At 40.2% G+C, this 25,395-nt stretch overlaps 1 long non-coding RNA gene across 1 annotated transcript in view; it reads right to left on the reverse strand.

Moving 5' to 3' along the window:
• LOC123001352 (uncharacterized) overlaps window positions 1–25,395 on the reverse strand; it is a 227,178-nt gene that overhangs the window by 187,864 nt on the left and 13,919 nt on the right. The window contains exon 3 of the long non-coding RNA XR_006410150.3: window positions 15,833–15,984. This is a non-coding gene — a long non-coding RNA (uncharacterized LOC123001352). The remainder of the gene's footprint in view (window positions 1–15,832; window positions 15,985–25,395) is intronic.

Raw genomic sequence — 25,395 nt, forward strand, 5'->3', positions numbered from 1 at the left:
TTTTAAGTAAGCCCTGTGTCCAGTGTGGGGCTTGGACTCCCAGGCACAAGATCAAGAGTTGCATGCTCTACCAACTGAGTCAGCCAGGCATCCCCTGATATGTTTTCTAATAAGAGAATTTCATGTACAAAAAAAAATCTAGTTACTTATAATTATGAGGATTGTTTTGTTTTTATGAAACCGACCCCCAAAAGATAATTTGAGAAAAGGCCAATATAGTAAATCATGGCTCTCACATAAAATTTAAGTTTTGTGGGGCGCCCGGGTGGCACAGCGGTTAAGGGGCGCCCGGGTGGCACAGCGGTTAAGCGTCTGCCTTCGGCTCAGGGCGTGATCCCGGCGTTCTGGGATCGAGCCCCACATCAGGCTCTTCTGCTATGAGCCTGCTTCTTCCTCTCCCACTCCCCCTGCTTGTGTTCCCTCTCTCACTGGCTGTCTCTCTCTCTGTCGAATAAATAAATAAAATCTTTAAAAAAAAAAAAAATTTAAGTTTTGTATTTTTAAAACAATCTATTTTGTACCAGATATTAGGGGACATTAATAGAGATTATGTCTATAGGACAAGCACGGTCGAGATGGAAAACAAATATATCCACCAAGTATTACAGTCTAACATAATGAGTTATAACGGAGGTACAGATGCAATGAAAGCTATATGAATTCAGATTACATTAGTAGTGTGGGGCTAGAGAAGTTTTCCATTCCTGCCTTCTAGGTTCTTTGGCTGGTTTAATAATTAAATTGGTATTTGGGACGCCTGGGTGGCTCAGTCGGTTAAACGGCTACCTTTGACTCAGGTCATGATCCCAGGGTCCTGGGATCAAGCCCTACCTTGGGATCTCTGCTCAGCGGGGAGCCTGCTTCTCCTCTTGCTCTGTCTGCTGCTCCCCCTACTGTGCTCTCTCTCTCTCTTTCTGTCAAATAAAATAAATAAAATCTAAAAAAAATTTTTAATTAAAAAGAATACACACACACAAAGAATATAAACACACACATATAAGAATTTCACTAAATACTATATATTTCATGTTACACATGCATATGTTATTTGTAATATGTATATTACAACTTTCTCATCATAATTGTAATATTGGAATTTATTTCTTGTTTACTATGTTAATATTTGCTGAGCACATGTTATTACCCTCTCATTTTAATTCTTACAATAAATCTGTGAACTATAAAAAAATAAATAAAATAAAAGTAAAATCATCCTCTTTTCCAAAAAAGATAGACAAATTAAGACGAATTTGTTTGCCAAGTACATTGAAGTTTCAATAAACTTGGCCTGATTATGTAAGTGCAGCAAGAATAGCAATTGTCTATATAGGTCCTTTTTAAATCTGCTTTTCTGGAACTTTTCATAAGGGAGTCTCAGATTGAACTTTTAAAAGCCTCTCGAGGCCAGGAAGCCAAGCCAAGGATCTGCTGTTAGACTCACATGCAATGGATATAGATTGGATGAATTCGAATCTTTTCGAGGTCCCCAAAATATTCTAAAGTTTCCTGCACCTGGCAGGAAGTGACTTTCCTCATCTGGTAAGGGAGATAGAAACCCTGTAAACAAGGTACCAGGCTGTTTTTCCAAGGAGCTTTATTGGCTCCATAATGTCAACCTTAGTTCCTTAAAGGTACCTGTCTCATTCTTTAAAGAGCATGTCTCTCTCAAATACAACATTCCATAAAGCCTCGGTAACATAACCAATGTTTCCAATTGTGTTCTATTATAAGGAGAACAGATTCTTACTGAACTTATACAAATAAATATATAACCATGAAAATATGAGTCCTCACTGAAAGTTCCAAATTCTGGAGGGATAAGGTAGGGAGAAAAAGATAAATGATTGATTGTTCACAAAGGTATATTTTACCAAACTTCTGTAAGTTATAGTCAGCTTAAGAGAAAAATTTTCCTTAAATTGAGAAAAACAAAACATTTTAAAAATCAACAAAAAGTCAAAAAAACTACAATCATCTTCATTAGTTCATTCAGTCCCAGGTACCCTCTAGAATATCCCAAAGTTTTTTCTAGGTCCAAAAGACTTCATTTAGTATTTATTTTGGGAGGGGTGCCTACATGGCTCAGTTGGTTGGGCAGCCAACTCTGGTTTTCGGTTCAGGTCGTGATCTCAGGGTCGTGGGATTGAGCCCCACGTCGGGCTCTAGACTCAGAATGGAGACCACTTGTCCCTCTCCTTCTACTCCTCCCCTTGCTCTCATGCTTTCTCTATCTATCTCTAAAATAAATAAATATAATCAAGAAAAGAGAGAATTTCTTTGGGGAACCTTGTCGAAAATATGAAAAGTTTTGGAAGCTTGAATAAATGGGATCATAGGCCACTGTGAAACAATACTTTGTTATCTATTTAACCAAAGCAACAAAGACTTCACAGGTAAATATATCATAAGGCTAAATTATTCTGAGCAAAGCTTAGGTCTTTTAATATCGAGAGAATTAGGTTTACATAAGTAATTAAAGCCCTGATGATAAAGGTAACATGAAGCATAAGTAATTATTTTGATAAAACATAAAATCTTTGCCTTTTAGGCAGATTACTTTAAAAGGTAAAAAAAATAAAATAAAATAAAATAAAAACCTTTTCCAATCTCTCATCAAAAGCAGACCAATAATACAAGGCAATGTTGTCCTTTTAACAAAGAGAAAACCAAATTCTAATTTTGCACCAGTTTACTTTTGATATTAAAATTCTTTCACTCAATTAATTTAATTGAGTCTGAGCCAGTCCTGAGCATACATAAAATTCCTTTCTAAGGATTTCTTTCCACAAACCTATAACTTTCAGATTTTGTCCCATGGTGTTCTTTCCCATTTTGAAATAACCAATTTTATTTTAACACAAATTTACTTTTCTTTCCTCCAACAAAAATGTGTTTTTATTTCTCATGCTTTCTTTTACTCAAAACACACATCCTAATTTCCTTGCATATGAAGATGTTTCCCTTAATATTTCTAATACTTTTAGTTATATATACTAATGAACACTCTTAACTCTTAGAAACCTTAATTTCTAGTAAAAACTAAGAAGTAAGCAATTGTAAACTGTTTGCTATACCAGTATTCTTTAGATTGGCATATTTATGAATATATTTTATAATTTCTAGAGGCATGTGCTACTTCATAGTATAATCTTCCAATAAAGCAAAGGCATGTTTACCTTTAGTTTCTCTGTAATAAGGAAGCCAAATGTAGATAAAGTCTTTGTTCAGTAATTAATGGAAAGTAGAGTAATTGGAAATGCTCTAGATAGTCAATGATTTTCTATTATTTAACTTAGTAAAACTCTAAAGTTTCAAGTTACCAAAAAGATTTTGGAACAGCGTGAAAATTAATTAAGAGAAACCTCACTAAAATTGAGCCTGGAGATTTGGCAGGGCGAGCTCTCCCGCCTTACCACTCATCCTCAGTTACAAATCCAACTGGAATAGAGGGAGCTCGCACATGGTGCTTCTCTAGATCCTATTATACTATCCCAGCAGGAGGGAGAAACGGTTTCCTCATCCCTCCAGCAACAGACCAGCCAATGATAGCACAACTCATCCAGTGAAAAGCCACTATACCTCCAGCTCCCAGTTTACTCCATTTTGTCGATAACCTCCTTCCCAACTTCCTGCTCTCCTCTATAAGAGCATTCCATTCCTTTGTTTTTTGGCAGACTTGCCTGTGGTTTTGCCACAGCTTGCTTGTTTGGATTGCAATTCTCTGCTCTTCCTGAATAAACCCATCTTTTGCTGGTAAAATCACTGGCAGTTTGATGTTTAAGTTAACATTACTTGCTGGCCCATCTGAGGATCCAGAAAAGACCCCCAACAGCTCTGAGGCTGGTGAACAAACAGGTTACTGTACCCAAGAGGCAACTGGGCTTACTGCTTTCCCTCCAACCCTAGGGTTTGAAGGTAGGTTTTCCTCCAGATGTTGAGCTCCATGCTTTGTGTCTGAGTTGTCCAGGCTTTACTGGGGATCTGTTTTAAGGCCTTTGTTTTGTTTTTCTCTCTGAGAGTACTCATTTGGGTTTAGTCCCGCTCCTCTTTCGAATCAGACTGCTCCTGATGGAACGGGGCTAGGTTTTGATCTGACTCCTTTGGGGGACTAGACTATTTCTGTTAGAACTGTGCCTGTTCGAAGAGTGCTAGCCTTCCATCCAACTCCTGCTTGGGATCGGACTGCCCCTGCTGGAACTGTGCTGCCCTTTTGTCCGATTCCTTGTAGAATCAGCTTGCTTCTGAAAAACCTCTAAGACATGGGATCCCAGTCATCAAAATGCCTTGATCGTGTCCCTGGCTGGGAGTCCGGCCAGTTTTATGTTTAAAAACTCTAGTCCCTCTGTATGCACATTTATAACTAGTGGACTGACTTAACCAAAAGTAATTTAAAACTTCAAAGGCTACTACAGGGAATTTTTTATCTCCCCACACTTGTTTTACTCAAAGTTAAATTAGAAAGCCACGGTTCCTTAAAAAAAAAGAAAAGGAAAAGAAAAAAAACTGAATATGATGGCTATTTTATTTTTCTAAATATTTTATTTATTTTACCTTTGTTTGGTGGGGGAGGGGCAGAGGGCGTCATAGAGAGAGAATCCCAAGCAGGGTCTATGCCCAACACAGAACCCAACACCCCACTCAATCTCACAACCCCGAGATGATAACCCAAGCCGAAATCAAGAGTCCAATCGTAACTATGGAGCCACCCAGGTGCCCCAGAATGTCTACTTTTATTAAATGCTACCTCAAGGCTTCCAGATGTTTTCAGGATTCTAAGTTTGCCTTTTTGCAAAAGACTATTTCTAAATTGACTGAGGCAAACAATTGAAAGAGGCAAAAATGGCTTCTGAGGCCCCTTTCCCCCCTTTTCCATCTTTTTTGTCTGCAGAGAGGCGGTGGCCACCTTGTGCTCAGGCCCCACCTCCAGGCCATTTTGCTCTATTTTGTCTGCTAAACTTACTTCTCTGAATCTTTCCCCACCCCCTTGTCTCCTGAGCCAAGCAAAACTGCCTTTTTAAAGTTAAGTCTTCTGAGGAGCTAAATAAATCTCAAATTTCTTATGTTGCCTAGACTAGGGCCAAATTGTGGGTCATAGTTAAGGAGTTTCCTAAAGTGACTGAGGACCTCCATAAATTTGCTGAAGAATTTAACACAGTTATTCAAACCGGATTCTCAGATTTAAATTACTTAGTCCACATGCTTGTTGGTGAGGACACGGCCAAACACTGGATGAAACTAGCCTGAAAGAAACATCCCAAAGGGGATTTAGAGAAATAAACCCCTCACTTTTGGCACACACCCTGGAAATCTCCGCTGATCAACTATAGGAGCTTTTTCCACCTGCTGATTGGAACAAAATTCAGGCTTGCACACAGAAGCCTAATGACCTGTTTATGACTATTACAATCAGTTTTAAATTCTTTTAAGAATGTTCTGATCCTCCTGGAAAACAGTGTGGAGGTCCCTTAAAAAGTTAAAAATTGAGCTACCCTATGATCCAGCCATTGCACTACTGGGTGTTTACCCCAAAGACACAGACGTAGTGAAGAGAAGGGCCATATGCACCCCAATGTTCATAGCAGCAATGTCCACAATAGCTAAATCGTGGAAGGAGCCAAGATGCCCTTCAACAGATGACTGGATTAAGAAGTTGTGGTCCATATATACAATGGAATATTACTCAGCTATCAGAAAGAACGAATTCTCAACATTTGCTGCAACGTGGACGGGCCTGGAGGAGATAATGCTAAGTGAAATAAGTCAAGCAGAGAAAGACAACTATCATATGATTACTCTTATCTATGGAACATAAGAACTAGGATGATCAGTGGGGAAAGAAAGGGATAAAGAAAGGGGGGGTAATCAGAAGGGGGAATGAAACATGAGAGACTATGGACTATGAGAAACAAACTGAGGGCCTCAGAGGGGAGGGGGGTGGGGGAATGGGATAGACCAGTGATGGGTAGTAAGGAGGGCACGTATTGCATGGTGCACTGGGTGTTATACGCAACTAATGAATCATCGAGCTTTACATCGGAAACCGGGGATGTACTATATGGTGACTAACATAATATAATAAAAAAATCATTAAAAAAAAAAAAAGAATGTTCTGATCCTCCTTTATTTTTTTTTTATTAAAGATTTTTATTTATTTATTCGACAGAGATAGAGACAGCCAGCAAGAGAGGGAACACAAGCAGGGGGAGTGGGAGAGGAAGAAGCAGGCTCATAGCGGAGAAGCCTGATGTGGGGCTCGATCCCAGAACGCTGGGATCACGCCCTGAGCCGAAGGCAGATGTTTAACCGCTGTGCCACCCAGGCGCCCCTGATCCTCCTTTAAATGTTGAATCCACCCAGGTAGCATTTAACTCTATGTTTATTAATGAGCTGAATGGTGATCTTTCTCTTTTAGTTAAAAGGACCAGGATGGGAGATGGCCCACTCCAGATTTAGTTAATATGGTAAACCAGCTTGCTCACATGCTAGAGGACTCACCTAAAAGAAAGACCACTAACATTCTCAATTTTCAACTCTGGCAAATGAAGGCCCCTAACCAAAAACAAAAACCTTCTAGTTTTTGCTGCTATTACAAAAGGCCAGGACACAAGAAAAAGATTGTCACAAATGTAAGTACTTTGGTGTCTTCAGCCCTCCAGCCAGCCTTTCCAATGTCCTCCTAATCCCCAATGATGAGGATCTGAGAACTACATGGGTTTTTTTTTTAAGACTTTGTTTATTTATTTATTTACTTATTTGAAGAGGGGAAGAGGGAGAAAAAGAATCTCAAGCAGACTCCACGTTCAGCATGGAGCCCGACACGGGGCTCAATCCCACAACCCTGAGATCATCACCTGAGCCAAAATCAAGAGTGAGACCCTCAACCGACTTAGCCATCCAGGTGCCCCTACGTGGGTTCTTCCCAGTCCTTTCTCTGATTCAGCTTAGAGAATCCAGTCTTCAGATTGGGAATGAATGTCTGTATTGACTCCAGAGCTAGCTCTCTGTGCTCCACTCCACTGCTGTCACCCTGCCTCAGGGCCCTGAAGCAGTTCACCAAGAGGAAGCCTCTACTGAACCTCCACAGGTTCCTGTTTCTGAACCTATTCCCTTTGGCTTAGGCTTTTTGAGAGATGCTCATTGTTTTTTCCTTAATTCTTCCATCCCAATTAATTTACTGGGCTGAGATTTCATAGAAACCACCATGCCAGAATTTCTCCAAAAGGGAGAAATAATTCTAGAATCTGACAGTAGTAATCAAAATAACCAACCAGGAGAGGTAAATGTCTCTTCAGCATCTTTTCTATGCTCCATCTTTGATGGCACTCTACATGAGTCTGGGGACAAAGATCATTTGTTCCTATTGGATCAGCTACCATTCTCTTTAGAGGCAAAATCTTCAACTGATATTGGTATAATCCACAGTGTACCTCCCATCAAGATTCAAATAGATCCCTCAAAACCTCTTCCCAGAATTAATCAAGGCCCTGTGGTAAAGAAGCCCTTCAGGCCATCAAGCCCATAATAGAAGATTACAAGGCTCAGGGCCTCATTATTCCCTGCACTAGTCCCTGTAATGCTCTTATTTTACCTGTGAGAAAACCCAACGTCTGACAATGGGGTTTGTCCACAACCTCTGAGCAATAAATAACAGTTATCTCTTAGCATTCTGTTGTTCCTAACCTCCAGGTGCTACTAATATCCAGTTCCAACGAAAGCAGGTTTCTCACTGTAATTGATCTGTGCCTCGCATTTTTAGTATTCCAGTTGATAAGGATAGCCAACTTCTTTTTGCTTTCCCTCGGGAAGGATAGAAATACGCTTGGACAGTAATGCTCAGGGGTTCTAGAGTCCTTATTTTTCACAAAACATAGAAGCTGATTCGGAGGATATAAAGGTTTCTGCAGGACCTACCTTCTTACAATACATAGACGATTTGCTTCTCTGCTCCCCTTCTCAAACCTAATCACAGGAGGCAACACCCACCTGTTAAAACTTTTGGCCTTAAAGAGACATAAAGTCTCTGAAAAAAATTGCAGCTTATTCAAGCTCAGATTAGATACTTAGAGCATCCGATATCGGAATAGGGCTACATTTGCACCCAGGTGAAACCTCTCATACCCGCTTAACACTGACAGATTGCCTTTTGACTCCCCATGGTAATTTATAGAAAATTTTCTAACCAATGCAGATTTTTCATGGTTTACTGAGGATCCTTATTTAAAGTATAAAAATGGTAAACATCATGCTGGGGATACTATTACAGCTTCCTTTGAAGTCATTGATGAAGCACTTTTACCCTTGGCCACTTCAGCCAAAAGGCTGAGTTATATGCCCTTACCCAGGCTTGTACTTTAGCCAAGGGGAAAACTGCTAACATTTATACTGATAGTGGGTATGCCTTTGGGGTAGCTCATGATTTTGGAATATATGGAAATGAGATTTCCTTACCTCCAATGGGAATAAGATTAAAAATGGCTCCTATGTCCAAAATTTATTAGGTGCCATACTTCTGTCAGTGGCTGTAGCTATTATTAAGGTCATGGACACTCCAGACTTAACTCCCTGGAAGCCAGAGTAATCCAACTCACTGATATTTCCACTAAAAATGCTGCTCTCAAGGAAACCAAGAGCCAAGCCTCTGTCACAGTACAAGAGGATGTTCCCCTAAATGATAATTTGGACAAACTGACCACAGCTGCCCAGCAATTGGCCCCAGAAAGGAAAAACAGTAACAGAAATCTAATAATTGTTGGTTCAATAAAAATGAAGAACTATCCAAATACCAATCTGGCTCTACCAGAAATCCTAAGATCCCCAATACTTACAACTATACATGCCTAAAACCATTGGTCTGCAGACAAAATTATAACACTCATGAATCAGTGTTGGTTAGAAAAGCTAATAAGACCACAAAAAGTACCTACCTTTGCTTGTCCACCTGTCCAAAGTACATTCTTAGGAAATCTGTCCATAGCACCCCTGGGTATTTTTTTTTTTTTAAGATTTTTTATTTATTTATGTGACAGAGAGAGACAGCCAGCAAGAGAGGGAACACAGCAGGGGGAGTGGGAGAGGAAGAAGCAGGCTCCCAGAGGAGGAGCCCGATGTGGGACTCGATCCCGGTACGCCGGGATCACGCCCTGAGCCAAAGGCAGACGCTTTAACGACTGCGCTACCCAGGCGCCCCACCCCTGGGTATTTTAAATTGCCCAATGGACCATTTGAGTTTTGGCATATGGATTTCATGCAGTTCCCCCATCTCATGGATACAAATATGTTTTAGTCATGGTTTGTGTGTTTTATCACTGGAGTGAAGATTTTTGTTTTTAGACAGGCCAGTACCTCTTCTGTGGCTAAAAGTCTTTAGAAAAGATTATCCCTACCCGGGGAGCCACTCTCAGACCACATAGTGATCAGGGAACCCACTGACTGGTCAGGTGCTTTGACAAGTCTGTGCTACCTTTACAGCACTTTCATTGCACGTGCCATCCTCAGTCCTCAGAGTTAGTCAAATGCACTAACAGCATTATTAAGACTCAATCGGCAAAAATTTGCAGAACCCCCCACACACACACACATACTGTGGACTAAAGCGTTCCTACTGGTCCTCTAAATCTTGGGGCGTCTGGGTGGCACAGTTGTTAAGCGTCTGCCTTCTGCTCAGGGTGTGATCCTGGTGTTCCGGGATCGAGCCCCACATCAGGCTCCTCCGCTATGAGCCTGCTTCTTCCTCTCCCACGTCCCCTACTTGTGTTCTCTCTTGCTGGCTGTCTGTCTCTGTCAAATAAATAAATAAAAATCTTAAAAAAAAAAAAAATCTCAAATTCACCCCCCTTGGAACATGTGGACTCTCAGCCTTTGACAAAGTCACAGGACATCCAGTATACCTGGCAACTGCCTCCTTTTATCCATAGTTAATAAAAGGAGATAGACTTCACTAGCATGAAGACCCAGTTCCACCTATAAAAAATAACCATGCTTTGGCAGAGCAATATTTTTACAGCACACTCTTGGGAGATGATGACAAGCATCACGCCTTGCAACCTGGAAATATTGTGTGTTGAAAAAGACATCTCTTGAAAGACACTTCAACGTCACCGGAAAGGCCTTTACCAGGAACTGTTAACCAAATTTGTGCTGCCAAACTCCAGGGAATAGACTCGTGGATTCACATGACACGTGTAAAGAAAGCACCAAACCCTGACTGAACTCGCACCCCACCTGCTGACCTGAAAGTAAGGATTTCCTGGAACTGAAGCAGATGACATCTGATGAGGCAGCTTTCTCAAGATGTTCAGACCAGGCCTTTTTCTCACTGTTGCTTCCGCTTCTCTTTCATGGAAAGGCAAGACCCTTGTCTGTGCTTCCCAAGCCCTCATGAAAGGGGGAACCTCTTCTTTTGTTTCTTTTTTAAAGTAAGCTCTACACCCAATGTGGGGTTTGAACTTAAAACCCTGAGACCAAGAGTCACATGTTCTCCCAACTGAGCCAGCCAAGTGCCCCAAGAAACTCTTTCTTTTGATTATGAGATTTGGAAATGGCCTCATGATGATCTCAAAACAAGTTAATTTTTCACTTGCTTTTTCCAAAAGCTTAGAACATTCTGAATTCACAAAAGTCTTCTTTCATCTGTACTATTAACTGGCTTTGGATTCTTATCCAAATGTATTGTCTCTGAATTTGTAAACTTACACATTCTATTATCCATAACACATTTTTTCCCAAATAGTTCTTTTGAAATAGCAATACTGTTTTAAAATATCTTTGAAATGTTGCTCTCTTACCAGAAGTTCATCAGCTATTGCTTCCTATTTATACCTACACTGTATCTTCCCACATGCACTCGGTTAATTCTTCCAGCGTGTTCTTGCTGTATTCACCATTCTGCTTTCATCATTGCTCTTAGAGCTTTCTTTGGGATGCCAGGTTTGCCTTTATAGGGAAAACCGTTCTCCTCCGTGTCTGAATAAGTGCCAATAAATATTACAGTTGGTTGCTTTCACAGCTAGAGTCCTGGTTTAAAACCATTGTACAATTTTGAATTGTTCTGTTACTTCTTCTGTTTCGCAAAATTATTTTAAGTGTCACATTTTGTTGCCTGTTGATTTTTTTTAAGATTTACACTGTATGGTGATCCTAGCTCAGTGTTTCAAGATGATCCCCAATACTTATAACCTGAGAAAAAGACTTTAGGTGAGAAGTACCTAAGGCTTCTTCCTCTTAACCTTCCTTGTTACTCAAATACAACCTTAAGTGGTTTCCAACTGCTAAGCACTTTCCTCTGACATAGGTTGGACATAACAACCAGCAAAGGTTCATCCTGGCACTGAGGTACAAAACCACTAATATAAAGAACCTGACTGGGTACCTGGGTGGCTCAGTTGGTTAAGCGTCTGTCTTCCGCTCAGGTCATGATCCCAGGGTTCTGGGATGGAGTACGGCATCAGGCTCCTCTGCTCAGCAGGGAATCTGCTTCTCCCTCTGCCCCTACCCCCACTCGTGCTCGCTCTCCCTCACTCTCTCACACACAAAAAATAAATTTTTTTTTAAATAACCTGACTACTGATCACCAATACTTTCAAAAAAAGATCTCAATCAAAAGGAAAAAATGTGAAAATTTATTAAGAGAAACCTCACTAAAATTGAGTTGGGAGGTTCGGCAGGGGGAGCTCCCATGCCTCTCCACTCATCCTCAATTGCAAACCAACCAGAGACAGACCTTGCGCATGGATGCTACCTTAGATACTACTTTACTATCCCAGCAGGAAGGAAAAAGGCTTTCCTCATCCCCCCAGCAACAGCCCAGCCAATGGGAGATGGTCACAACTCAGCCAATGAAAAGCCGCTATATCTCTAGCTCCCAGTTTACTCCAATGGACTTTTTGTTGATAATAGCCTTCCCAACTTCCCATTTTCTTCTTTTTTTTAAAAAAAAAATTTATTTATTTATTTATTTATTTATTTATTTATTTATTTATTTGCAAGAGAGAGTGAGAGCACAAGCAGAGGGGAAGAATAGAAGGAGAAGCAGGCTCCGCCGCTCAGCGGAGAGCCCAACGTGGGACTCCATCCCAGGACCGTGGGATCATGACCCCAGCGGAAGGCAGACACTTAACCAACTGGGCCACCCAGGCCAACTTCCCACTTTCTTCTAAAAAAGCATGCCTCTCCTTTTTTTGGCAGACTTATCGATGGTTTCCCCCAGCTTGCTTGTCCCACATTGCAATTCTCTGGTATTCCTGAATAAACCCATCTTTTGCTGGTAAAATAACTGGCAGTTTAACTTTTAAGGTTAACAAAAGCTATTTTTAAAGATACATACCATACAATATAATTATTGCTAACAAGTTCACCTAAAGACTCTTATCCCACTTACATCTGTCTAAATCACTTGCTCCCAAAAATTGCATTTAGACTTTCCATGAAAACTTCATGAGGCATTAGACAAAGTCTGCCATCATCCCAAACTCTTTCTTCCTGACAAATTTCAAAACAGAGATGTAACATAAACTTATTTGACTAGTAAACCCAGACAGAATAAAAGTTGTATGTCTGCATTATGTTCAATGCTGGTAACTCTAAGGACATGTCTACTTTAATTAAACCAATGAACTTAAACTAGCTCTAATACCAAATATATTTCCAGATCACATAAACATGAAAAGCATTTGGGTCAGTTTGTTATATTTCTGAGAACTTTAGGAATATTTAATCTATAAGCACTTCAGTTTAAGCCAGTTAAATAGAGCTCTTTACAAATTAATTTTGGCAACATGATCTGGAGGTAGAAAAATATAACACGTCTAATTATACACAAACACACACATACACACTATATATATATATATATATATATATATATATATATACACTAGAGAGAGAGAGAGAGAGAGAGACATACACATACAGACATAATAGAGACCCTCCACAGTTATTGCCTTGAAATTTTAGCCATGAGTCAGACACAACACAAAGCTCACTAGTTTACAAAGGAATAGTCGGATCCAATGTTTTTTGCTTTGTTTTTTGGCAGTTGGAATAAGTCCACTTTGCTCAGATGGCTAAAGCTTTTCCAAGTAACATTTGTGGAGAAGAAATTTAAGGTTTTTCTTTCTTTCTCTTTCTTTCTTTCTCTCTTTCTTTCTTTGAAAGAGAGAGAAAGCAGGAGTAGGGGGGAGGGGTAGAGAGAGCCCCATGCAGGCTCAATTCCAGGACTCTAGGATCATGACCTGAGCAGAGGGCAAATGCTTAACTGACTGAGCCACCCAGGCGCCCCTGAGATTTTTCATCAGCCTAATCTCTAAATACCTTCCTACTCCCCTGCCTTTTTTTTTCTTCTAAAATGAGAAACATCTCCCTAGTGTTTGCATTTCAAGGAATGGCTCTTAAGTCCTAGAGAAGAGGGGGTAGAAATTCTACATTACAGAGGTACAGAGAATATACTAATTTTCTTCCAAGAATTTTGAGATATATTTGCTTATTACCAGAGGTCTAGAGTAATTACTCTTTAATTTTTCCTTTCCTTAAATGTAAGACAATTCTTTTTCCAACATTCTGATATTTTACAGTATCTACAAGCATTTTGAGATGAGCTTTGGACTGTTTCTAGAACCACATTTTTGGTTTTGTAGAGATCTGAAAGACAAAACAGTTGTTTCCCATTCCCCAAAGACAAGGATTATTGCCTGAATAACAAGGAACTCCCCCCCTCTTCCCAACTAAATTTAATTCTTTGTATCAAGGAGATTTGATTCCCAACGAAAGGGCTTTATAATTTAGATCTGTTGATATCCAGGGAACATGAATTCCTTGTGGCGGGGTTCCAGAATACTTCCACAAAGGACATGGCATGGGAAGGCCTGAAGGAGGCAGAGCCTGGTTATAGAGCCCTGGAAAGTAGGAGGAATTAGAAGTGACAGCAAAGCGAAGGGCCACCAGTCTCAGGAGCTTCTGCTAAATTCCTTTCCTGGCTCTTAGTCTTTACAGGACTAACCTGTATAACTGGAACGGGAGGTCAGGCTGGAGGGCTCTCTATAAAGGGAAAGGAAGTGAAAATAGGCAGCTGAAACTAAGGGAAACTGAAGGGAACCCATGAAAAAAAAAGCTATTTTTTTTTAATTTGCTCTTCTTCCTGCTTCTGTTCTTGCTAAGACCCAACTCTCACCTCACACATGTCTTAATGTATGTCCTCCCTGTAAAGGTCAAGTTAATGATTCCTTTGGAGTCTTCCAGCACAATAGATAACATCTAAGGAGTTACCAGGCCAGGTCCTAAGGTATATTTTCCAAGACCACTGACTTACCAAGACCCTTGGCTCCAGGGCATAAGACACTTATGAAGGACACCTGAGTACTTGTCCTCATTCGACCGGCTCCTGGATGCCTGAGAGGACACGTACTCAAGACCACTATGCCTGAGAGGACATGTACTCCAGACCACTGTCTTCCATAAAAACCCCAGGCCCCAAGCAAAGATGAGACTCATTTCTTCTTTTCCTTTCTGAGTCTCCCAGATGCTCTGACCGTATCTGCTCCCCCTATATCTCCAATAAACTCTGCTCTCACTTCCTGCTGGCCTGTGTTTCATTTCTACCCTTAGCATAGCCAAGGACTCTCTTGGCTGGTCCTGTGGGACACCTCTGTGTCCTGGGACTTGGTCTGTCTGCATCAGAGCCAAATTTTGAGAAAGAGAATTACACTGGATGTGAATGTTAATTTTTGTTCTAAAATTGTCTAATTTCTGTTCTTTCATCTTAAGAGAGTCCTTAAGGTTAGCCATTATATTTCTTTTTAATTTAGCTTTTCCATAAGTATCAGTAAGACAATTATTTAGGTAAGAACACTCTTAAGAAGTTTTTTTGTGTGTCAAATCATTTCTGTTTAAAATATTTTTTTTTAATTTTTTTATTTAAATTCAATTTAGTTAACATATAGTGTATTATTAGTTTCAGGGGTAGAATTTAGTAATTCATCAGTTGAATAAACACCCAGTGCTCATTACATCAAGTGCCCTCCTTAATACCCATCACCCAGTTACCCTATCCCCCCACACACCTCCCCTCCAACAACTCTCAGTTTGTTTCCAATTGTTAAGAGTCTCTCATAGTTTGCCTAAAAAGTTTTTTTTCAATCTAGAAGTTTCTCCAAAGGTTCCATCATCTGACCATTGATGACTAGGATCTATTAATCTAAATACGGACTCAAACCAATAAGCCTTTTTGTGGGTTAACCATGGATGTAAGAGGTATCCCAAAGGAGAATGCAAGCGATGCAGCCTCTCAAGATCCAGACAAGTCGCTCCCAGAGTCAGCCTAAGAAAGCACAGGCACTAGTTATAAGGGGCCCGCTTTTACACAGCTTTTCCAAACACAGAGAATCACATGGGCTTCTGCCCCCCCCCCCGACCTTGTTTTTATTTCCTAAGTTTGGATTCACAGTCTATTCAGCTGCTCCTCAGATGAATATGATCCTTCAACAGGTAAAGACCAGAGAGGATGTTCTCCCTGGTCATAAAGCAGACAATAGAAAAGGGTGACCAACCGTGGGAAGGAAAAGAACCAATAGAAAACAAGAATACTTATTACCAAATCTTTACAAGAGTCACTATACCCAAGAACTAGTTGACCAACTGTGGGAAGAAAAAGAACCAATAGAAAACAAGAATACTTATTACCAAATCTTTACAAGAGTCACTATACCCAAGAACTAGTTCCACAAATATTTTCTCCTGCTTAGATTATCTACAACTAGAAAAGAAAAGAAAAAAACAACTCTCACTTCCACTGGCTCCTGCAGGCAGAGATGCTGGAGACTGACACGGTAAGAATTCTTACCTTCTGCCAGCTTTTTGTCGGAGGTCCCAGGTTCTCCTGGCTGCAGCGCCCCAGAGCCAGTAGTGTTCAGCCAGTGAAAATCCCATCCAGGTTGCCAAAACTGTAGAGGCAGAAAAGCTTTTCCTTCTTCATTTCTAGGTTCCTTGGCTAGTCTAATAATTGCATTGATATTAGACAGATGAACAGAAGAAAAACAAACAAAAGTTTAGTAACACATATACATGGGAGACACCCAGAAAATCTAAGTCTCTGAAATGGCCAAAGGCATCACCTAAAGCCGTCTTCAGCTAAAGACAAAACAAGATACTGGGGGTGGAGAGTCAGCTATGAGAGGTTACCCAGAAAAGCTCAGTAAACAAGGGAAAGGTTGTTATGCACATCTAAGGCATTACCTTCTCCACTGATACGAGCTTCTAAAGATTGAGTTATCCGCCTTTACCTGATACAGCAAGGGAGACACCCTTACAAATAGAGCTTTTTCCTTAAACATGTAAGAGTCTCTTACAAAAAGGTAATTTCTATTTGGTTTTCAGAGTTTCTAAGTTTGCAGTTTCTTAAAAAACAATCAGCCTAAAATAATCCTTATACCAAAGAGACATATTTTGGGGTGGCAAACAGTACTCCCTTATAGTGGCTATAATGGATAAATTCCAAACTCTCAGTGGTTTATCACAATAAAAGTTTATTTTTCATTCTCACCATGGTCTCATACAGGAGTTGTTGGTTGGGTAGCTCTCCTCCAACCAATGACTCAGGGACCTGGGTTCCCTTTTTATAATAGCCTCACCACCTTCAACATACAGCTCTGAGATCCCTTTGAGGGGTTCTTTAAACCAACCACCTGAAAGTCGAAAACTGTATGGAGGATGACAACAGGAAGGAATTTATGGGCTAAGCCTAAGAGTGTACACAATTTTTCCACTCACAGTCTATGGCCATGTCAAACAAGTGAGGTTGAGAAATATTTTGTCATGTGTTAGATAGAAAAAGAAATGTAATTGGTATTCTGCAGCAAGGTCTGCACAAAAGTAGGGCAATTTCACAGGGGCATTAATTCTTCTACTAAGTTTTCAGAAACATGGTCTGCTTTCCAGGTGGACAATGCATTGTGAAGAGCATCCCAGGCAGAAACAATACAAGGAAACATGTACTAGTACAGGGTATGGGAGGAAGAGTAGGTTGTATGGGGTGACTGGAGTATGAGATCCAAGGGTAGCAGGACATGAAACTGGGCAGTCCTTTAGTTCATCTCCACAAAACTTACCAAACATTATAATATGTTTTATATACTTTCAGGAGTTGAAATGAGGAAAAACATAAAGAACAGGTCTCATCCTCAAAAAGCCTCCAGTTCAGTGATATCACAAAGTAGAGAACTGTGATTAAGAAAAAAGATAGACTCCAGGGGCGCCTGGGTGGTGCAGTCATTAAGCATCTGCCTTCGGCTCAGGGGGTGATCCCAGAGTCCTGAGATCGAGCCCCACATCAGGCTCCTCTGCTGGGAGCCTGCTTCTTCCTCTCCCACTCCCCCTGCCTGTGTTCCCTCTCTCGCTGGCTGTCTCTCTCTGTCAAATAAATAAATAAAATCTTTACCAAAAAAAAAAAAAGAAAGAAAAGAAAAAGAAAAAAGATAGACTCCAGACAAACTTAAGAGAAGAATCAATAGGACTTTGTGTCTGACTGGTTAAGAGGTGGCAAGAAAGGGGAGCAGAATTGACTGGTGGTGAATAAGAAATATAAAATAACTTCCAGACTTCTAATTTGGGAGACTGAGTAACTAGGAGAGAGACTATAGGAATAGAAATATGTTTGAGGATGGATAGAATCAATGAATGAAATTAATTTAAAACTTTTAGAGCTCCAGGGGCTTATGGGACATTCACAGCAAGACCAGCAAGCCTTCAAAATTACATACATGAGCGCCATATATACTAAAACTGGAACAGTACAAAGAAGAATAGCATGGCCCCTGAAATGTTGTTCTTCGGTCTCAGCTGGCTAGAACCAGGCTCCACCAGTCGTTTCTCCCTATGCTCCATTTGCTGCATCTCCTACTTGAACTACTTTTCGTTTGGTCAATAAACACTTTTTATTGTATAATAATAATTTAAAAAAAAAAACCTCCCATAAAACCTCATGTAGCTATCAGTCCATTAGATGAAAGATTTTTAAAGATTTTATTTATTTATTTTTGCGAGAGAGACAGAGAGATAGTGAGAGAGAGAGAGAGAGAGAGAGTAAGCCCGAGTGGGGGGAAGGGGCAGAGGGAGAAGCAGACTCCCCGCTGAGCAGGGAGCCCAATTCAGGACTGGGTCCCAGGACCTTGGGATCGTGACCTGAGCTGATGGTGGAAGCTTAACCGGCTGAGCCACCCAGGCGCCTTAGATGAAAGATTTTTAAAAAGAAAAGAAAGGACTTGCTTACTTCCTCTGTGCATTGCAGATTCCTGCCCACTCATAAGAATGAAACTACTTTCATTATTGTATGCCATTAGCGAGTTTCTAGTTGGCAAAACTGGTAGATTCTTTTCATTCTGCCTACCAGATGTCTTTGGGAATATGACACTGGCCATCCCTCTCTAATTAACACTATCTACCACTTGGAGTGTGATGATAATGCTCTTTTCTGGTGTTCTAGCTAACCGACTAACCTACTAACTTCTTACTAACTGGTTAGATGTTCTTACTAACTGCTCAGTTTCTTGGATGACTCTTCTGCCTCTACATACTTCCATAATTGGCCCCTTTTCCTTCTTCATCCATGGGGCAATCTCATCTACATCTCTCTCCCCAACTATCAGTTTCATCAAGGGTCTCGCTCACATGCCTCCAGAAAGGAGGTGGCCCAAAGGAATGGGGAATATATGCATATGCATACCCTGAGTGAACAGTTGGATGCATGACCAGAAAGGGCAGCTACTCCTCAGTTCCTTTGGATATTTACCATATGCAAATGCCAAGCACTAATGCCCAGATCATCTGATTTATTAAGAAGAGCCACCCAGTCTTTTTTTAATGTAGTATAATATTAAATAGTAGCCTGTTTATTTATTTAATGTAGGATGAGAATGTAGGGGCCCAGGCCATGCTGTCCCAAGAAAGGCCAGTTTAACATAAAGATTTTATTTATTTATTTACTTTAGAGAAGGAGTAGGGAGGAGTACAGGGAGAGGGAGAGAATTTTAAGCAGGCTCCATGCCCAGCCCAGAGCCCTACTTGGGGCTCAATTTCACAACCCTGAAATCATGACCTGAGCTGAAATCAAGAGTCAGACACTTAACCAACTGAGCCACACAGGCATCCCATACATATGACTATTAAATTTTATTTTTCCTGTTAATCTGTCTCATGTCAATTTGACTCTAAATCCAGCTAGAAGGGCAGAAGAAGGTCTTCCTCCCCAACAATATTAAATGATAGCCCATTCATTTGTTAAAACCTGCTTAGGAGGGGGGGAAAATGAGCTCCTCAAGGTTGCTAATTTGGCATCACTGGCATAAACAAGTGACTCCTGAATTAATATCAACTGTCCTGACCTCTGTCCTTAGGTCCAGGATCAGGGCTCTAGCTATAAACTGGATATTTCCATTTTGTTATCACATAGACACCTCAAATTCAAGATACTCAGCACTGAGGTGTGTGGAATGTGGCAAGTATAATTTCTATTTTCTTCCCAAAATATGCTTTAGGATGACCTTCAAAGCTTTTATATCCATCACCTTCATTTGTATGTCAATGATAAGGTTAAGCTAAAAGCCAAACCCTGAATGACTTATATGCAATTAGGCCATTTTAGTGTGTTGAATGATCTATTTATAACAACAGTAATAGTAGATATAATGCAAACAATAGTAGGCAGTATCTACTATTTTTATTAATGTATTAGACATTGTGTTAAGAGTTTTACATGAATTAACTTAAAGAACCCTCACAACAACTGTAGGAGAAAAGTACTCTCATTATCTCCATTTCGTAAGTGACAAAACATAGATTCAAATAAGTTCCCAAAGTCATCTTGGTAGTAAATAGGTGGTTTCAGTATCCAAATCCAGACACAATGGATCCAAAAGCCTTGTAAGCACTACGTGCTACCGCCATTCCAACCTGTACCAGATTGTGGTGGTGGAAGCTGAGGTTCAAAACCATTTCAATGAGGCATCTATCATCAACAGTAAACTCTTTTTCCAGAATGGTTCTGTGAAATCATGACCTTTGGGTCAAGGGAGATTAGTTACTCTCCATCTGTGGGAACATCACCAACTATGGTGTGTCCAGCATCATTCCCTCCTTTTTGGGTCTTGGAACCTCTCCTTTCCTCCTGAGGACTGCCTGTCTCCCATTCTGGAGTTCGGGGTTGAGCGCCTCATCAAAGAGCCACACCTATCCTTTCACACCACAGGATTGGCAATGTGTATTTGTCTGCTAGGGCTGCCACGACAAAGTACCAAAGACTGAGTGGCTTGAATAATAGAAATTTATTTTCTCATAGTTCTGAAGGCTGGACGTCTGAGATCCATGTATTAGTAGGGTTGGTTTCTTTTGAGGCCTCCCTCCTAGGGTTGCAGATGGCCTTCTCCCTGTGTCTTCACACGGTCTTCCCCTCTGTCCATGTCTGGGTCTAAATTTCCTCTTTTGGTAAGAATGTCGGTCATTTTGGATTAGAGCCCACCCTAATGACTTTATTTTAACTTAATTACCTCCCTAAAGAAACTATTTCAAGAAGTACAGTTCTATCCTGAGGGACTAGGACTTAGAACTTCACCATATGAATTTTACTGTAACCAATGCTAGCCCGTCAGTATAGCTGATGCCCCTAAAGACAGAGGCTGGTCCTGGGGTATACTTTTCAAGCAAGTTTAAGCTTTGCCTTTTTGAGGACTGATAAGAATGTAGAAAAAGAAAGGTCTTCTCTGATATTCCTAATTCCAAGGATGATACAGATTTGGAAGCTTCTCCATAAGCTATAAAGTTTCTCTTTGCAGCCATGTAGAGAAAACCGATAAGGATCAACATAAGAAAGACAGACACAGAGATGGAAAGAAGAGAAAATTCTGATGATGTCACTGGACCACAAATATCCAGCCATGCCTAAACCTAGGAAGCCCCCATACTTTTTACTTGAGGCCATATGTTTTTGTTTTATTAAACTAGGTTGAATTAGAATTCTGTCACTTTCAATTGAAAGAGGCCTAACAAACAGACCTTGGAAAAAATGGTACCTTTGGCAGAGTAAGTTACAAAGAATGACTAATGTCATATTGGCGTAAACATAAATCAGTCATAGGTTACCAAACAGTCAATTGTCAATGCCCTTAAGGTGTGTTGTTTATAGTGTGTCGCAGATCAAGTGATCACTACACTTCAGAATATTTTCCTAGATGGAATTTCCTGGGGAAGGTGGGAGAGTGGCAAATTACTGATGTTAACTGGGGAACAACTTAAATTCCTCAACCAACTTTTTTACTGGACTCCACCAACATACTCACTTTAATACATAGAACAAAAGAGCATGAACAAAAAATTCACAGAGAAACATTTCTCAACCTCTTGTAACATGAATGTAAAACAAAGCAATTTGTCATTTTTCAGCTATGAAATTTGTAAAAATTTTTAATAATCCTAGTGCTGATTATGAAGTATTTCTAGCTCTCTTCCTAGTAGGAAGTCCATGGTAGATTTGCCTTACCTGGGCAAATTGTGGTTGGCTTCACCCATTAGTTATGGCTAACGGGGTTGTGAGCATAAGTGATTAATGTTTCGCTTCTAGGCCAAAACGTTTAATTGCTGATGCAAAACTCTCCAGAGTCTAGCGGGTGGGATTCCAGGAAGGATGGCAGAGCGGAGTGCCCATTCAGCCCACAGAAGGTATATAGTTTGAGCAAGATATAAACCTAAGTAGTAAATCACTGGAGTTTTGGGGTTGCTTATTACCTGGATAACATAACTTATCCTGACTGAAATGAAATGTAAAAAGTGATAATAGCCAATTTGGCAAGGTATGTTAAAATTGCACACTTTGTATGCTGTTACGGGCAGGCGAAACTGGGTAAACTTTTTGGTGTAAACTTTGGCAGGGTGTCCTCAGAGATTACTAAATTATTCATTTTTCTCCTGGTACTCTAACCTAATATAAAAAGGAAACAGAGAAGAAGGGTTAGCCCTTATAACAAAAGTTTTGTTTTCCAGGAAGTTCAAAGCCAAATTTGTTTTAATAAATTTTCAGTGCACTGTAAGTTAAAAGCACCACCCTGAGTTCAACCAAGAGTTAGGGTTCTCCAGAGAGACAGAACCAATAGGATACATATAGATATTTATTTAGGAATTTATCACAGGAGATTTATTACAGGAATTGGCTCATGTGGTTTTGGAGATGGAGAGGTCCCACAGTCTGCCATCTGAAAGTGGCAGAACCAGGAAAGCTGGTGGTATAATTCTATCCAAGTTCAAAGGCCTGACAGGCTTGAGGTTGAGGGTATAAGACCAGGTCTGGGTCCAAAGGCCTGAGAGCCAGGAGCACTGATGTCTGAGCGCAGGAGCAAATGGATGTGTCGGATGTGTCCGCTCTGTGCATTCACTCTTTTCCCACCTCTCTGTTTCTCTTCGGGACTCAACTGACTGAATGATGCTCACCCGCCTTGGTTAGGGGTATCTTCTTTATTCAAGTCTACGGATTCAAATGTTAATCTCTTCGTGAGCTCTGAGACACACCCAGACCTGAGACATACCCAGAAAGAATGTTTTACCAGCCTTCTGGGCGTGTCTTGGCCCAGTGAGGTTGACACATAAACCTAACCACCCCGAGGCCACTTGATCCTGAACTCAGGCTTTACCTCTCTCTGACTGTTGTCATTTACACTTCTTGTGCTTCGGTTTCCTCATCTTAAAAATGGGACTTCTGGGACACCTGGGTGGCTCAGTCTGTTAAGTACCTGACTTCAGCTGAGATCATCATCCCAGGATCCTGGGATCCAGTACCACATGGGGCTCCTTGCTCAGTGGGGAGCCTGATTTCCCTCTCCCTCTGCCTGCCTGTGCTCACTCTCTCAAATAAGTAAATAAAATCTTAAAAATAAATGGGGCTTCCAGTATTACCAAAATGAATTGGGTAGTATAAACACTTAGCAAATGTTAGCTATCAATATGATCATTATATAAGATCCTATACTCTGTTCCCCACCTTGTCCAAGTCTATATTCTGTGTCCTAATTTATATATTCATACTACTGATGCTTTATTTATGCATATTAGTATTTTATTGCAAACTTACTTTAGTTCTATTCAGTCATTTATGGAGTAAAGTAGAATGTTACTGAGGGTATTGTCAAATAATATCTCTCCTCCATGTATAAGATTGGAATTAAATAATCTCAAAATACCACTTTTATATCCAGCAAATGTGATTGCAGACTACAGGCAGAGTGAACCTAAGACTGTATCACTGAAATGAACAAACTGAAGAGATGGATAGAGACTGGAGGAATTACCCTGGCACAGGACAGATCTCTAACATTTAACAGCTTTTATTCACTTATTTCATTATTCTCAAACAGATCAGCCAGAAATGGCAACCCCCTTGCCAAAGGACCAAAATCTATGTGAAAAATCTTACTCCTCTGTTCTTAAGGAACCTCCCTAATAGCAACCATAGCTCATTTGTGCATTCTTCTATGAACACTAACGGATAGTTTACTTTATACCCAAGAAGGTCTACAACAGGTCAGATTCACTGAATAAATTAGCTCCAAATCACACCATACCCTACACACTTCTTACGTTATCTCCTATTTCAAGTTCTTTCCAGCCCAATTGTTCAACATGGATCTTTAGAAGTTCTGCAGTAAAACTAAATGACAACACAAAGATGCTGCAATGGAATGCTGCAAAAGGAATATATGCATTGAGATCTACCTCTCTTATGAAGTACCCTGGAAGAAACTAAAATAAAAAAATTAAATTTCTTTACAAGTGGGGTCCAAAGAGTTAAAGTATGAAATCCAATTATCTTCCCCTTGTGAGTTAATTTTTTAAAGAAATAAAAGTCCGTACCTATATTTCTCTACAATTACTGTTGTGTCTCCGCAGAAACATCTTACTCAGACACTAGGATGGGTTGTAAGTTCTTCAGCAGCTGTAGCCTGGGATTTCTTATTACTGAAATACACGTGGTCTCTCACTCACATTGATAAATTCGGAGTTAACAGATGATTGCACAAGATAATCAAGGCGTGCACCCTTTAACAGTCTCACCTGTTTCTTAAATTGGTCTCTTTTCTCCTCTATTTTATGTAGGGCTCTTATCATTTGCAAGCTTTCAGTGACTAATTTCTGCCGCATTTTTATGATCTCTCAATTTCTCTCTCCAGGCCTTGCCATTTGATTTTCCACCATCCTTTTTAGATCTCCGGAGTAAGCACAGGAAGCCATTAAGTTCTTTATGTTCAAAATCATCCATAGTTTACCTTCACCATCCTACAGTGGATAATCTCCCCAAAATAATAACAAACCCTGCCCTGAATGTAATCTTCTGCCTGGCTTACCTTTCATATGGTTCAATTTGTCGGTCTCCCCTTACGGTCCCAATTTTCTCACTTTTTGAGCATATTCCCTCAGGATGCAGGATTCTTCATGGGCACTATTCTCCAGTAATAGTTTTGTCAACTCTGAACTCATTCAGCAATTCTTTGAAGAGTTTATGCTGCTCACCCCCTCTCAAATCTATTCAGATTTTCTGTAATCACTTGTAAATCACTGCCCCATCTTCAAGGGGTGGTTCACCACTCTGTCCTCCTATATGTATCACTGAAGTGATTGATAGGTAAGTAAATAGATCCCAAGACCATTCCCGCCTGGCAGCTGCGAAGTAAGACAAAAGACATTAGTCATGCAGGCCAGTTCCAAATCTGCTTTAATTTCCAGTTGTTCCCATTTCCTTCATCAGAGGTCTAATCCAAACCAAGCCAGGATCCTCATCACATTTCAAAGGAAGTGAAAAGTTTCAAACTTTACCAATTTGAGCCTTGGGGCATTTAATTAGATTAACAGATGATATGCAATATGATGGAAAATACATCAAATAAAAATGGGGCTGGAAATTATGGGAGTTTTGTGTTGTGTTTTTTATTTGATTCAGTTAGGGGCAGTCTTTATTTGCAAGACCCAAAGCCTTTAGACTTCAAGCATAATAAAAAGAGACTGGGATTTACCATATAGTTTGAATTAAAATCTTTTTCAGAGGTAAATATAGTAAATTGCCTCAATTTATTGAAATCAGGTGGTAGGTTCATTATGTAGGTATCTACATGTTTTTGAATATTTGAAATATTTCATGATAAAAATATGAAGGTTTTTTTTTTTTAATTCCAAACTTGGGCCCAGCAAAGCACCAAGATGTTAGGTTTTAAGATGCTAAAGGTACCCTTTTCCCTCTCCAATTCAGAAAAAGTTGAGTATACACAGAGAAATCAGATGAAGATTATGACATCATCTTTGTCATTTGTGAAACAGCTTGGAGAATGTTGCTTTTGATCTTGAGCCAAATGCCTTGCTAAACCTGGTCCCTGCCCC

Source organism: Ursus arctos, unplaced genomic scaffold (assembly GCF_023065955.2).
Source record: "Ursus arctos isolate Adak ecotype North America unplaced genomic scaffold, UrsArc2.0 scaffold_13, whole genome shotgun sequence".
In the NCBI taxonomy this organism is placed as follows: Eukaryota; Metazoa; Chordata; class Mammalia; order Carnivora; family Ursidae; genus Ursus; species Ursus arctos.